Source organism: Mandrillus leucophaeus, unplaced genomic scaffold, assembly GCF_000951045.1.
Source record: "Mandrillus leucophaeus isolate KB7577 unplaced genomic scaffold, Mleu.le_1.0 Scaffold72, whole genome shotgun sequence".
In the NCBI taxonomy this organism is placed as follows: domain Eukaryota; kingdom Metazoa; phylum Chordata; class Mammalia; order Primates; family Cercopithecidae; genus Mandrillus; species Mandrillus leucophaeus.
In genome coordinates this window covers 4,436,364-4,444,113 of record NW_012107808.1, presented here as the reverse complement: position 1 = coordinate 4,444,113, position 7,750 = coordinate 4,436,364, and positions in this window count along the sequence as shown.

Genomic DNA, 7,750 nt, shown 5'->3' with positions numbered 1-7,750 from the left:
GCTGGGATTACAGGCATGAGCCACCCTGCCTAGCCAATTTTTAAATTTTTTTTGGTAGAGATAGGGTCTTGCCTTGTTGTCCAGGTTGGTCTCGAACTCCTGGGCTCAAGCAGTCCTCCCGCCTCAGCCTCCCAAAGTGCTGGGATCACAGACATGAGCCACTGTGCCTGGCCTGATTTAATTATTCTTCTTCACCGGATCCAGTTTTCTCCATGAAGTCCTGAGACCAAGTCATAGTAGGCTTAGACCCAAATGTGTGCTGCTCCTCTCCCCCCATGCTCTTTGCTTCTGTTCTTAGCTTGGGGTTCCTCCTTGTCTTGCGCCAGACATACTGTCAAAAGAAAGCTTGGCATCGGGCTCACTCCATTTAAAGAACCTTATTCTGTGAATCTATCACAGGAAAATAAAATATAGTAACTCGTTAACAGTTTTGAATGATTTGTTCTTTGCTTTTTGGCAAATTTCAGTTTATCCTTGCTAGAGGGAAAACAATAAAATCCACAAGTAATTCCCAGTTTTCAACCTAGCCCAGCAATTTAACCTCCTCACTCACTTTGCCAAGACTACTATCAAGTAGCTGTGTGCCTGGCCTGCTTTCCTTCTCTCCTCTCCCTGGTCCTGCCCATTGACAGGGAGCCTCTTGCGAGTCATAAGATGACCAAGAGATCACACAGAGAGAGACTGAAAGAAAAGCAGCAAATCCTGGGTAATCAAGGCCCTAAATGGAAAATGTCAGGATCTTGGGGGAAGTGGCTTTTATATCTTTGAAACTGCTCAGTAATTTTCCAGAGAGATGTTGGTTGGGACCCAGAGGAGTTGTGCCCCGCCCACAGTTAGTGCTCAATAAGTTTATTAAGTCAAGAAACAAATTTAGGCTTGGTGAGTCCTGGTTGATGACAGGTAAGCCCCTCCTTCTTATACATGAACGGATCATTTACCCACCTGGCTTAGGAAAAAGAGGCGGTTATCAGGTTGTTAAGAATCAGGGCTGGGTCCAGGGCCAGGGCCGGGCGTGGTAGCTCATGCCTATAATCCCAGCACTCTGGGAGGCCAAGGCGGGTGGATCACTTGAGGTCAGAAGTTTGAGACCAGCCTGGCCAACAAGGTGAAACCGTCTCTACTAAAAATACAAAAATTGGCTGGGCACAGTGGCTCATGCCTATAATCCCAGCACTTTGGGAGGCCGAGGCAGGCAGATCACCTGAGGTTGGGAGTTCAAGACCAACCTAACATGGAGAAATCTTGTCTCTACTAAAAATACAAAATTCGCTGGGCATGGTGCCACATGCCTGTAATCTCAGCTACTTAGGAGGCTGAGGCAGGAGAATCGCTTGAACCTGGGAGGCAGAGGTTGCAGTGAGCCAAGATGGCGCCATTGTACTCCAGCCTGGGCAACAAGAGCAAAACTCCTTCTCAAAAAAAAAAAATAATAATAATTAACTGGATGTGGTGGCATGTGCCTGTAATCCCAGCTGCACGGGAGGCTGAGGCAGGAGAATCGCTTGAACCTGGGAGGCAGAGGTTGCAGTGAGCCAAGATGGCGCCATTGTACTCCAGCCTGGGCAACAAGAGCAAAACTCCTTCTCAAAAAAAAAAAATAATAATAATTAACTGGATGTGGTGGCATGTGCCTGTAATCCCAGCTGCACGGGAGGCTGAGGCAGGAGAATCACTTGAACCTGGGAGGCAAAAGTTGCAGTGAACCAAGATTGCACCACTGCACTCCAGCCTGGACAACAGAGCAAGACACCATCAGGAAAGAAAGAAAGGAAAGAAAAAGAACGAAAGAGAGAGACAGAAAGAGAAAGAGAGAGAGAAAGAAAGAGAAAGAAAGAGAAAGAAAGAAAGAGAGAAAGAAAGAAAGAGAAAGAAAGAAAGAAAGAAAGAAAGAAAGAGAAAGAAAGAAAAAGAAAAGAAGGAAAGAAAGAAAAGAAGGAAAGAAAGAAACAAAAAAGAAAAGAAAGAAAGAGAGAAAGAATCTGGGCTGGACACAGTGGCTCATGACTATAATCCCAGCACTTTGAGAGACCAAGGCAGGAGGATCACTTAACCCCAGGAGTTCAAGACCAGACATAATGAGACCCTGTCTCTACAGAAAATAAAAAAAATTAGCTGGGCGTGATGGTGCATGCCTGTGGTCACAGCTACTCGGGAGCCTGAGAGGTCAAGGCTGCAGTGAGCCGAGATCGTGCCACTGCACTCCATCCTGGGTGACAGAATACAACCCTGTCTCAAAAAAAAAAAAAGACCCTGCAGACCCCCTGCCTTGAGGACAGTGGCATTCACATTGCAGCTATTGTGAAAAATGTCCCTAGAATTTACACGCTACAAGCTAACAGTGGCATTCCTACTGGGAGCCAACAGGTCAGGGTCTAGGATCCTGATCAATGAGATCTGCTTATGAAAACATCTTAAAATCTAGACTACAGAAAAAAGCACTCTTGTTTCCATGCTGTTCAGATTATGTATGCAAAATGAGTAAGAACTGCCTGTCCGGTGTGCCTCTCTGCCAATACAGGGCTTAGAAGTCCCCTAATTCTATTTTGTTTTGTTTTGTTTTCTGAGACAGGGTCTCACTTTGTTACCCAGGCTGGAATGCAGTGGTATGAACATGGTTTACTGCAGCCTCGACCTCTCGCACTCAAGCGATCCTCCCACCTCAGCCCACAGAGTGGCAGGGACTACAGGCACATGCCACCACGAGGTTTTGCCATGTTGCCCAGACTGGTCTTAAACTCCTGGGCTCAAGCGATCCTCTGGCCTCAGCCTCCCAAAGTACTAGAATTACAGGCGTGAGCCAGAAGTTCCCTAATTCTGATATGTGTGGTCACTATGCATTTCTGTGCTTTGCTTCCAAAGGACTGATCACCTTGAAGAACCAGAACATGAAGAGGTTATGTCGGGGGAACATTACCATTTATTTATTGGCTTACTCTGAAAGACAAGTAAGTTAGTGCAGAATCACAACATTGGCTCATTATTGGTATCCTGGGCAGCCTGCATTGTTTGATCATCATGTCTATCTAGTTACGTATTGATTTATTTACATTCTGCTTTGTTCAAGAAAGAATTTGAAAGCATACATCCATTAAAACCTTCAGTTAGGCTGGGCAGTGGCTCACACCTGTAATCCCAGCACTTAGGGAGGCTAAGGCAGGAGGATTGCTTGAGCCCAAGAGTTCAAGACTAGCCTGGCAACATAGCAAGACTCCATCTCAAAAAATAGTATAATAAAAATAAAAACTTCAGTTAATAACATAGATGTGTATTTGAAATATACAGAGGAATGTGGTTGCCATCTAGTCTAATGATGTTTTCAAGCCCTTGTGTTCTTTTTCTTTTAGCTATAGCTCCCTGTCTGCAAAATAAATCTTTTGCAGAATCTTATTGTATAAAATTGGTCAAAGCAGAGCTATTGGGTTTGAAGTACTCCTGAACCATCTCATAGAACCCTATGTCTTCCTGGAGTTTACAGAAAAAGAGATTCAGGGATTTTGCCAAAGCATACTGCAAGTCAGGGGCAGGAATGACAGCCCAGACCTCCTGGTTTCCAGTCCAGGGCTCAGCTGCCTAAACAGTGGCATCTCTTCAGGCAGGCCCTGGCAGAGGCAGCTTAGTATTTTTATTTTACTTCTTTTTTTTGGTAGAGACAGGGTCTTGCCATGTTGACCAGGCTGGTCTCAAATTCCCGGCCTCAAATGATCCTCTCACCTTGGCCTCCCAAATTGCTGAGATTACAGATATGAGCCACTATGCCCAGGCTAGTTTTGTTTTTGTTTTTGTTTTTTAAAGAAACTATCTTGCTCTGTCACCCAAACTGGAGTGCAATAGCATGATCACAGCTCACTGTAGCCTGGAACTCCCCAGCTTAAGTGATCCTCCTACCTCCTGAGTAGCTGGGACTACAGGCACATGCCACCAGGCCTGGCTGTTTTCTATATTTTTGTAGATACAGGGGTCTCACTATGTTGCCCAGGCTGGTCTTGAACCCCTGAGATCAAGCGATCCTCCTGTCTTGGCATTCCAAAGTGCTAGGATTACAGGTGTAAGCTATTGTGCCCAGGCCTCCAGGCTGGTTTTTGACTGCCACCTGACAGATGAGTTTGTGATCCAACATTTGCTAGTAACAGGATCATCCACCCAGCACAATACTCAAAAGGAGCAGCTGGAAGGCTAGTCATTCACTAACTGCCACCTCCAGTGTCTCAATAACGAGGCATTCAAGTTGAGCATTTAAGGCAAAATTCAAAGAAATGAGACATCTATTTTGGGAGACATGAGAGGGCACAATGCTTTCCTACACAGATGAGAGCTCTTAACGCTTTGTGAGGTAGAGGGCTATTTGCCCTTAAGAAAATAGGCGGATGAGGCCAGGCACGCTTACACCTGTAATCCCAGCACTTTGGGAGGCCAAGGTGGATGGATTGCTTGGGCTCAGGAATTTGAGACCAGCCTGGGCAACATGGCAAAACCTCATCTCTACAAAAAACACAAAAATTAGCCAGGTGTGGTGCTGTGCACCTGTAGTTCCAGCTACTTGGGAGGCTGAGGTGGAAGGATCACTTGAGCTCAGGGGGTGGAGGTTGCAGTGAGCCGAGATTGCACCACTGCACTCCAACCTGGGTGACAGAGCTAGACCCTGCCTCAAAACAAACAAACAAAAAACCCTGGCCTGGCACAGTGGCTCACGCCTGTAATCCCAACACTTTGGGAGGCCAAAGTGGGCAGATCACTTGAGGTCAGGAGTTTTGAGACCAGCCTGGCCAACATCGTGAAAAACCATCTCTACTAAAAATATAAAAAATTAGCTGGGCATGGTGGCAGGTGCCTGTAATCCCAGCTACTCGGGAGGCTGAGGCATGAGAATCGCTTGAACCTGGGAGGCGGAGGTTGCAGTGAGCCGAGATCATGCCACCGCACTCCAGCCTGGGTGAAAGAGTGAGACTCGGTCTCAAAAAAAACCCCAAAAAACAAAAACGAAAAACCCCAGAAAGTAGGGGAGTGGCACAGCTTAATTTGGGTATAATATAAGCACTCTTCATCTGATTTTAACCTATAAAGGACTGAGAAGAAAATCATTAGTACCCATTTTTACCTAAGAAGTAGTATATCCCCCCAAGCAATCAGGAACTTTCTTCGCTTAGGACTGAATAGGTTAGCAATAGGCTTTCCTTCACTTTAGGGAAGCTGCTCATTCTGCTATCTGGACCGTAGGAAGGAATTCATAGCTGAAAATTCAGAAGTCAAGGGCAAGCCAAATCTTCCAAACCCTTACCACTTAGGCCTTCTAGTCATGCACAAAAGGAACCAATTCAGGCTAAGCAGAAAAAGAGCTTACTGGAAGGCTATCTAGCAGTTCACACAATTGACAAGAAAGCTGAAACGCCAGACTCAGAAAACAGGAGTCATGGGAAATGGGCAGCGGAGACTCAGCTAAAGCCGTGCCCAGTGGTCTGGAAGGACATCACCACCAGCATTGCTACCATGAAACACAGCCTTCTAGACACCACTGGACTGTCCATATCACCAAGAGCATATGCTCAAACATTCCTGCATTCTTTAATCCCTTCCCTCAGGATTCTGAGTCCTGGGTGGGAGCATCCAGGCAGCTGAACTTAGTTCACAAGCCTGCATTCCAATGGCCAGGTGATGGGACTCGGGCTCTGTCTCCTGCTAAGACTCATACAACGGCACTGAGGAACAGAAAGTTTTCAGATGTTCGGTAGGCAAATATCAGCAATGTCCACTGGAGTTCCTTCTAACTTTAAGTCTTACAGCCAATTGATCTGAAAACAGGAAAAGGATGAGAAATAACTTGAATAGCATTCCAGGGACCATGCTGTAAAGAATCAGATCCTATCTCTGGTGAATCCCTCCAACCATCTCCTAAAGATCTGATTAATTTTGCAAAGCCATCACTAGCAAGGGAGACTAATGTCAAATGAGAATCCATTTCTCAGGCATTTCTTTTTGAGGCAGGGAAATGTACCAATCTAGTTTTTTTTTTTTTTTTTTTTTGAGACAGAGGCTCACTCTGTTGCCAAGGCTGGAGTGCAGTGGCACGATCTCAGCTCACTGTAACCTCTGCATACTGGGTTCCAACAATTCTCTGGCCTCAGCCTCTTGAGTAGCTGGGATTACAGGCACGTGCCTAATTTTTGTATTTTTAGTAGAGATCGGGTTCCACCACGTTGGTCAGGCTAATCTCAAACTCCTGACCTCGTGATCCGGCCACCCAATTTATTTTAAGATGGAGTCTCACTCTGTTGCCCAGGCTGGAGTGCAGTGGCACCATCTTGGCTCATTGCAACCTGTCTCTCGGATTTGAATCTTGACTCTTCATAGTTGAGTAACTTTGGACAAGTCCCCTAATCTGTAAAATATGCATCATGCTTCAAAGGATTATTTTAGAACTATATGAGATCATTTACGCATTTTGCATGCAACAAATATTTGATTACTCTTTGACAGACATTAGGCTAGGTAAACAAAACAGAAGGACCTTGTGCCTAGCACATAATAGGAACACAGTAGGTACCTCCTAAATGTACCTAGTTGTTTCATGCCTTTCTAGTATTTTAATTTTTTTTTCATTTTGAGATGAATTCTCACTCTGTCACCCAGATTGGAGTGCAGTGGTGTGATCTCGGCTTACTGCAACCTCCACCTCCTGGGTTCAAATGATTCTCCTGCCTCAGCCTCCCGAGTAGCCTACAGGTGTGTGCCACCACGCCCAGCTATATAAATATATTTATTTTAAAAAATATATTTATATATTAATATATATTTACATAAATATTTGTTTCACCATGTTGGCCAGGATGGTCTCAATCTCTTGACCTTCTGATTTGCCCCCCTCAGCCTCCCAGAGTGCTGGGATTACAGGCATGAGTCACTGTGCTAGGCTGCATAGTTCTTTAGAAATGTATGCAGTTTCTAGTAGTAATGAGAAGTAGTAATGAGAAGACATAATGTCTGTTACCTGCTTTGAAATATCTCAGCAAAGAAAAATAAATTATTGCATAATAAAGAATTAAAGGCTCGTCGCCATGGCCCATGCCCGTAATCCCAGCACTTTAGGAGGCTGAGGCGGGTGGATCACGAGGTCAGGAGTTCGAGACCAGACAGACCAACATGGTGAAGCCCCGTCTCTACCAAAAATACAAAAATTAGCCTGGCGTGGTGGCACATGCCTGTAATCCCAGCTACTCGGGAGGCTGAAGCAGAAGAATCACTTGAACCCGGGAGGCGGAGGTTGCAGTGAGCCAAGATCACACCACTGCACTTCAGCCTGGGCGACAGAGCAACAATCCATCTCAAAAAGAAAAAAAATAAGAAGAATTAAAATACTATAAAGGCATGAAACAACCAGGTACATTTAGGAGGTATCTACTGTGTTCCTATTATGTGCTAGGTACAAGGTCCTTCTGTTTTGTTCACCTAGCCTAATGTCTGTCACAGAGTAATCAAATATTTGTTGCATGCAAAATGCGTAAACAATCTCGTATAGTCCTATAACAATCCTTTGAAGCATTATGCCTATTTTACAGATTAGGGGACTTGTCCAAAGTTACTCAACTATGAAGAGTCAAGATTCAAATTCAGAGACATCTGACTTCACTTTCCTTCATAACAAGCATCTAAGGAAGTTCCTATAACTTTGGGAACTCCTATTAGCAGCTGGTTAAAAAAAAACTCCTGGGCCGGGCGCGGTGGCTCAAGCCTGTAATCCCAGCACTTTGGGAGGCCG